This window comes from Pan troglodytes, chromosome 15 (assembly GCF_028858775.2).
Source record: "Pan troglodytes isolate AG18354 chromosome 15, NHGRI_mPanTro3-v2.0_pri, whole genome shotgun sequence".
In the NCBI taxonomy this organism is placed as follows: Eukaryota; Metazoa; Chordata; class Mammalia; order Primates; family Hominidae; genus Pan; species Pan troglodytes.
The window spans coordinates 30185551-30193501 of NC_072413.2; the positions used below are offsets into that span (position 1 = coordinate 30185551).

Here is a 7951-nt window from a genome sequence, read left to right on the forward strand (position 1 = left end):
TTAGGGAAGTACAGAAAGGTACCCCAGAACAGGTTGTTTTATAAAGACAACAATAATTTCTGAATTATTTTCATTTCAGCTTTTTATATACTGTGTATTCACAAAATGAGAGACCCTCCCCCACTCACCCCACCCTCACAGCTCCCCAGAGGAACAATAGCCACGAGCAAACAGTGCTTGCCTCCTGACCTTCGGGTGTTTCTCCTAAAGGCTAGCTCATTTAAGGGCAGCACTCAGGGGCTTGCTACTCTTCGCAGCCCTGTTTCTTTTCTTGTGATGAGAAGAAACAAGCCCAGGCTGACAGCTGGCCAAGACTTGAACTAGAATGTTGAAGTTGAAAAGTCAAAATGGGTCTGTGTCAAAGGACTAGCAGAGGGGAAGGGACTGTCCTCCGGGGAGCTGAGGAGTGAGGATGGTCCTCACCTCGATCCAGCGATCAAATTCCCCAAGTAAATCCATGTAAAACATGAACTGTGGCCAGCACTTGTTAAGCGAGGAATGTTAAAAATCATTGTCAATACTGCTACTATTATTGTTACAGGCTTGTTCCAAGACTCTGGGTTTTGGCTCAGCTTGTCTAAATGGTCTTCCATCTTAAGGAATCAAGGGGTAGATTTTGGAACCACTAGCTCCATAGCCAAAGAAGGAGCAATCCAGCAACTTAGGCATTGATTCCGCAAGCCGTCCCAGAGCCTCTGTGTAGTCCTTACTTTCCCTAAATTGCCATGACTAGCTGGCTCAAGTTAGGCCTTTCTAATTTACCTGGACCGTTGCTCTCTCCTGTGCATGGCTGCGGGGATGAGCACCTTGTTGTGCGTTCCTCCGCTGGGCTGACGGAAATGGTTTGCAGCCAGACTGCTACGGCACGCGGTCTGGCATTTAGTCCTCAGAAATCTGATTTAGAGAACGTATACATTGCATCACAATCTAGATTTCAGAGGAAAGTTTTGGATAGAATAACCCAGACCCAAGACTGGGTAATTTAAAGCCTGGGCGAAATGGGGCAGAAAGAGCCCAGAATATACAGGTCTGAATCTTGGCTGCGGTGATGTGGAAGACTGGAGGCGCCAGACGGCTGGCCTCCCTCCAAGTGTTTACCATGCTGGTGCCATAGGGCTGGGGCTGGGCAGCCCATGTGCTCATTCTTCCCTTCTCTTCTCCTCCTCCTCCCCCTCCATCTCTCCCCCTCCTCCTCATGTTTTCTATAGGCTAGAGAAACTCAGGAACTACTGACCCACAGGGAAGGCAAGCGGAGATATGAGACAGAGGAATCAAACGCTGCCCTGGTGGAGGACGCTGTGGGTTTACAGTGGATGATTTCCTCTGCCTATGAGATAAAAGGGCTGGCTCTGTACTTTGAACCCCAGCCTCACCCACCTCTGCCTGGGTGTGGCTCTTACTCTCTGGAAGACTTACTCAGGGGAGAGGACAGGACAGTGTGAGGCTTGAATCTCCAGGAAATAGAGTCTGTGGGCAGCCATTGACTCCGAGTCAATGAGAACAAGGTGTGCTGTTTCCTCTGTGCTGTTTCTTCCCTGCCCCACTCCCCGCCCCTTTGTCCTATGGTGCCCAGGCTGCCTGCACTGCCCAGATACCACAGGCCTTGCCAGGGACCTCCTGAGAGGTTTCTGAGGCTTGCAGCCAGTGGTCCCGTTAGTCTGCACGTCTCCGAGTTCCCCTCCCAGAGGAGAAAGCATATGCTGCTGGGACCGACTGCAGCTCCTCATGGATGCACCTGCCACCGGAAAATTGTTGTTCAGTCTGGGATTGCTTTCTCTTCCCAAAGCACAATCTCACATGCAGTCATGAGCCCAGTCCAGCCTCTGGGACAGAAGATTTCGTGCTTTTATAAACCAACAGCACTGCAGGTGCTGCACAAGGTAAGTGTCTCCCTTATTTCTTTCCCTCCCCGGAAGCCTCTGTATCAAACTAGGAGTTACCTTAATAGGGTAAAAGGAGGGTGTGGCTGTTTCACTTCCTGTTGTCAGCAGCCAAGTGTGCCTGAGGACAGAGGGTGGTGGGCAGGCACCCATTATGTGTAGGGAGGCAGGTATTGTACTGCTCTGGAACACACTGAGGAAGGGGGGTGCTCTGGCTTCCCTGCCACCACCTCCCTGGTCAGGCTGCCGCAGGGCACCCAGATGTCAGTTGTCTTCCCACAACCTAATCATTCACAGCTGCTCCAGGGCCACACTTAGGATCTCTTTCCAGCGGTCCTCTTAGTCTGCCCCAGGGGCATGGCAAAGGAGGGCCTTTCATCCAGCGATCTCACACTCACAGAGACTTCACATTTGGATTTTTAAAAATTTATCTCTGAAGATATGCTAATAAGACTGAAAAGACGGAAATGATCATCAGCTTTAAACTTATGCCTCATTTTGGTACCAGGCCCATGAATTTTTCAGATTAATCCTGCCATTATCCCGTGAATAGGATGGTTATATTACCCTGTGCGTTTTTTTTTTTTTAAAGCTTACACGTGTTAAAGCCTTAATTTATTAAATGTAAACTTCTAAAATATAGTATATCACAATTTTTGAAACCCTATTTGGGGATTTCTTCATTTTAATATACCTGAAGCCTCAGATAATGGGCGTGTCCCTGGTCTTTGTCCTCCAAGCGGCCCATTGGCCACTCTCCTCTTGATGGACTGTGGAGAGAAGCTGTTCCCTTTCCACGTTGTCATTTCAACTTCAGAAAAATCTCAGGTGCAATTGCCTGTTTCATTACAGCAGCTAGCCTATAATGAAAGAGGCCTTCGAAGCTTAGGCATGCCCAGTTTGGCCCCTTTCTTCATTTTACACACTGTTTTCTCCTCCCACAGGAAGGCTTCTCTCTACTGGGCTCAAAGCTACAGGCTCTCCACCATAGGGAAAATGGCCGACTAATATTCTTGAGTTCTTTACCCTTAGGCAATGGGGCTCAACTGTGACTGCACATTGGAATCAGTGAAGAGTTTTCCAAACATCCATCCGATGCCTGGGTTCTACCCCCACAGAACCTGATTTACTTGACCTGGGGTGTGGCCTGGGCATTGGAATTTTTTAAAGCACCCCACATGATTTTAATACACTACAAAGTTTCAGAAACAGTGCCCTAAGACCCTGGTTCTCAAACATTAGAATTCATCAGAATAATGTCCTTGTGGGGAGGGGCTTGTTAAAGCATAGATTGCTGGGCACAGTTTCTGATTCAGAGTTTCTGGATGGTACCTGGTAATCTGCATTTCTAATGAGTTCCCAGGTGATGCGATGCTGCTGTTCTGGGGATCATGTATTTACAACAGTTGTGCTAAAAGAAAGACAGAGTGGTGGGCTGGGAGGAGAAATGTGAGTGAATGCATGAAAATGTAGTTATTTCTTATTCTCAACCTCTGCAGTTGGCTTCAGAGTCAGGGACACCCCTAAATTACAGCAGTTACAGAGTATATTGGTCACCAAAGCTGCCACTGTGCAGAGACCCAAGCTAGGATAGAGCTGAGCCCCAGCAGCTGGACCCTGGTTGGTGGGGTAAGGCATGGTCTGAAACAGTCTGGGGCTACAGATCAGCTCTGTCCAGTGAGAATATAATACAGGGCACAAGGATGAGTCACTTATGTAACTTCATATATTATAACCACATTGAAAAAACTAGAAACAGGTGAGATTAATTTTAATAATCTATATTATTTAACTTAACCCTCCAAAATCTTATTTTAACAGTCATCAACATAAAAAATGATTAATGAGATATTTGGCATTCCTTTTTCATGCTAAGTCTTTGGAATCGTACATGTGTTTTACACTTACAGCACATCTCAATTCACACCAGCCACATTTCAATGGCCACACGTGGACAGTGCCAGCCTGGATAGACCTAAGTATTGGGGCCGTCTGCCCCTGACGTAGGACTGATCACAAAGGTCCTCACTTCTCCCGGCAGCACATGGCCCCTCCTTCCATGCCTCTCAGAGCTCTTGGAATCTGTTCTCAGCATCTGAGAATCCCTCTGGCGTTCTTTACCATCGGTGCTTTGGACAGCACAAAAGGTTAACTGGGTTTAGTCAGGTCTGCAGGGCTTGTTCCCTCATGTCTGTGCATCTGAGGTCAGAATCTGAGAGGTTTTCATAGCCACTCCCACTCTCTTTCCTGACTTCACCATCTATAGAGATGAGTTCAGCGCCGGGTTTTTGTTGGAGAGAAATGGGTGTCTGAAATGGATTGAGGAAGAGAGTGAGGGGAAGCTGTAGTTGGGCCTAACAGTAGAACCAGGATGGAGTTTCTTTCGAAAGCTGCAAGCAGGAATGACGCTGATACTTCTGGTGCCTACCCCTGTCAAAGGACTCCAGAGCAGTGTGAGGTTTGTGACAGGACCAGGGTGACAGTCATTGTGCTCTTCCAGCAGCGTGCTGACCTCTCTCCAATTAAATTCATTAAACATACAAGTATTGAATGCCTACTGTGTTCTCAAGTATTGAATGCCCACTGTGTTCTCAAGTATACTGATAAGGCAGTGGGCTACAATTATTGGAACTACACATTTTGGAATCAGTCAAGCCTGAGTTCAAATCCCCACTTTTGCAATGTGATCTTAAGCAAGTTACTTAATCTCTAAGCTGTGGTTTCTTCATTTGCAAAATGTGGGTAATACCTACGTAGTAAACTCCTGTGAAGATAAAGTGAAGTGATATATGTCCTTTCTTAGCACAGTGCCTGACGCACTCAGTGAAGGCATTCAATGAATGGTAGTAGGCTGGGACTAGGTGAGGTGAGCAAAGTGCCTAGGGTGCAAAGTTTAGGGAGGTACCCACTCTCATGGTTGTGCAGGTGACGCTGCGTGGTGCTGTCAGCACCATCATCATTGTTGCAGTTGTGTAATTACACTGTAGTGTCGTGGGCATTCCTGAGCTACATAAGGCATGGCCTTTTCTCTCAAGGAACACAGGGTCCCTGAGGGGAGAGAAGACATGTATGTATACAAGCAAGCCAGGACTGGGAGATGAGATGATTGCCTTGAGGGAAGGAGGAGACATCGCTTCCACCAAGGGATTCAGAGACTACATCCTTGAAGAATGGACAAGATATCTGCAGGCATAGATTGGAAGGAATGACAATTTATAGAGGGAATGGCTTAAAGCCGTGGAGGCAAAAAACTGCTCAGGGAACATGGAATGTTGCTATACCGGTGCATAGAGGCAGCTAAAAAGGAATGCTAACAGTCTGGCTGCAATCCAGTTGTATAGGGCTTTAAATACCAGGCTAAGGAGTTTAGACTGTATTTGGTTTAAAAAAAATACTGGGGGGAGTCATAGATAGCATCCCCGGAAAGAGGGACCAGAAAATGAGGAATACCTTTTCCTTTTGAGACAGAGAGGTTTTTGAGAGTCACAATATATTGCCATTGTCCTATCAAACACAAGGCTTCATGTCTCGAGGCACATGAAACTTGTAAATTGTGTCATCCATTACCACCCCTTCTTGATCCTACTCCCCTGGAGTAACCCCTATTACTGTTGTCGTATATATTCTTTCAGACTTCCCTCCATACGTAGATAATATATAGATTCACAATTTTTAACCAAAATTGGATCATGCTGTATTTACTGTTCTGTCATTTACTTTTTTAAGTGTCCTAAAATATATATAACATAAAATTTAGCATTTTAACCATCTTTAAGAGTATAGTTCAGTGGCATTAAGTACATTTCCAATGTTGTGCAACCATCACCACCATCCATCTCCACAACTTTTTTCATCTTCCCAAACTGAAACCCTGTACCCATTAAAACACCAATTCCACATTCTCCTCTCTCTCTAGACCATGACAATCACCATTCACTTTCTGTTTCTATGGATTTCACGACTTTAAGTACCTCATATATGGAATCACACAGTATTTGTTTGTAACTGGCTTACTTAGCATAACGTCTTCAAGGTTCATCCATGCTGTAGGATGTGTCAGAATTTCCTTTCTTTTCATGGTTGAATAATATTCCATTGTATGTATATATCACATTTAATTTACCTATGTAACCATCATCAGAGTTGCTTCTGCCTTTTGGCAATTGTCTGCTATTTACTTTTAAATAATATATCGTGGCCATCTTTCCATGTGAGTTCCTGTAGCTCACCTCATTCTTCTTAATGGCTGACTAATAGTTTGCTGTATGACAGTGACTAGTGTAGAATCACAACACCAGCTAGTGGGGCAGCAGGGATTTGAATCCAGCTTTTTTCTGGCTCCAAAAGTTGAGTGTTTTTCACCATTCCAGGGGACATGCGGGATGTGTACATTTTGAACCATCACATGGCTGGCATGGTCTTATGCAAGTATAAAATAATGTGCTACAATTTGATTAGGTTTTGAGAGGCTTCTGATCAATGAAGTGATGAGTGCGTGTGAGACCAGGTCTAGCTTTGATTTTGGAGTCCCTACTCTGTGTACTCCCACAACACAGTCATCACCAGCTTTTAGTTACTGCTGACCTGGCCACCTCTCAGGGTAGCTCTGGAAGAGTATTGAATAGTAGTATCTTTAGGAAAGAAAGGACCACAGAGTTCATCTGGCTCAACCCTTTGTTTTAGGGAAGGAGGAAACTGGAACCTGAGAGATGAGCCCCAAGGCTACCTGTGAGTTTCCCTCTGCCTCCACTGAGAGGGTGTGGCTGCTAAGTCCTATCAGAAGATGCCCCACACTGTTTTCATTCCAATTTTACTGACTCATAGTTACTCTGTTTATGCTGGAAACTCATTTCCCCAAGTGCACTGTTTTTATTGTTTATTTCTCTTGTATACGTGTATTCTTCCAGCAGCCTGCCCGGGTTTATTAAAAGATATTTATGTTTTCTGATCACTTCTACTTCTTTCTCTTCCTCCCAGGAATGGAAAATCAATCTGAGTGTCATTAAGAGCATATTCCCTGAAGAAGATTGCTGATGACAGTGGATTTGTCACCCAGCTCAGTGTCTTTTCCTGAGCAATAGGAATTTCTTCCATGGGGAATGAAACCTAGTGTTGTTTCCCTGTCTGAATCCAGGCCTTTCACTGACCTGCCAAGTTTTCATTCCATTGTCTCACTGTCATTGGCTCATGTGATCTCTACATTGATTAATTAGTTTCAAGCCCCTTCATATTGATCTAATAAAATTGACTTGTTTAATTTGTGTCAGGAAATTTCTGAGAATGTTTCATTTAGACTCTGATAAGGTACATTTTTTTTTAATGTCCTGCCGGAGACATCCCTTACGAGGGAGAGCTTGTCCTTCCTGCCATCTCTTGAATTACGCAGAGCAAACGCCGAAAGGATGGCGGGATTTCCTGCTGCCAGGGTCAAATGCTTCCACAACAAGCAGATCTGTCTTTCAGGGGGCAGTTTTTTATGTCCTCTCACCAGAAACACATGAGAATGCCATCTTTCCACCTCTAGAGGTTGTCTGAGCTGCTGGTAAGCATCAAAACATAGCCATCGAGAGCCAGGACAGAGCCACGGCCACTTCACCAGCTCCAGTCTCATGCCACTTGATTTATAAATGCCTTTTTTTTAATGGGCTGTCATCCCCTCAGGAGAGATTGGAGTAAAAGTCTCAAAGTTGAGTGTTTGCTCTTCTGTCACAAAGAGAAATGGATGGGAAGAACAATACAAGTGGCCTACAGGCGAGCAGGGGACTCTGCAGAGCCGAGCCCCATCCGGGTCTGATTCAGGCACTCAGTAAGCCTGAATGGGGCGCGGTTACTGGGGCGTGGTTACCCGCTGGCTGGGATGAGAATTCTCATAACTACTTTCCCAGTCGGCAACTGCCAGGATGCAGGGAGCTTGTTTAGTTAACACTATGAGACCACTGGATCCAACTAATCTCTATTTGCCTGTCTCCCCTAAGATAACTTTCATAAAAATGTGTAAACATGCTCTGAGAGTCTTCTGAAAATTCCCTCAAAGCCCCCTGACCGCCTGCCCCCTAGCTGGGGCTGTGGAG

The 7951-nt window shown here is 45.5% G+C and overlaps 1 long non-coding RNA gene across 1 annotated transcript; it reads left to right on the forward strand.

Moving 5' to 3' along the window:
- Nucleotides 1-596: 596 nt before the first annotated feature.
- Nucleotides 597-7137, forward strand: LOC107968140 (uncharacterized). Its single transcript, XR_010150900.1, has 2 exons — nt 597-1880; nt 6858-7137. It is a non-coding gene; the product is annotated as an uncharacterized LOC107968140 (long non-coding RNA).
- The last annotated feature ends 814 nt before the right edge of the window (nt 7138-7951 follow it).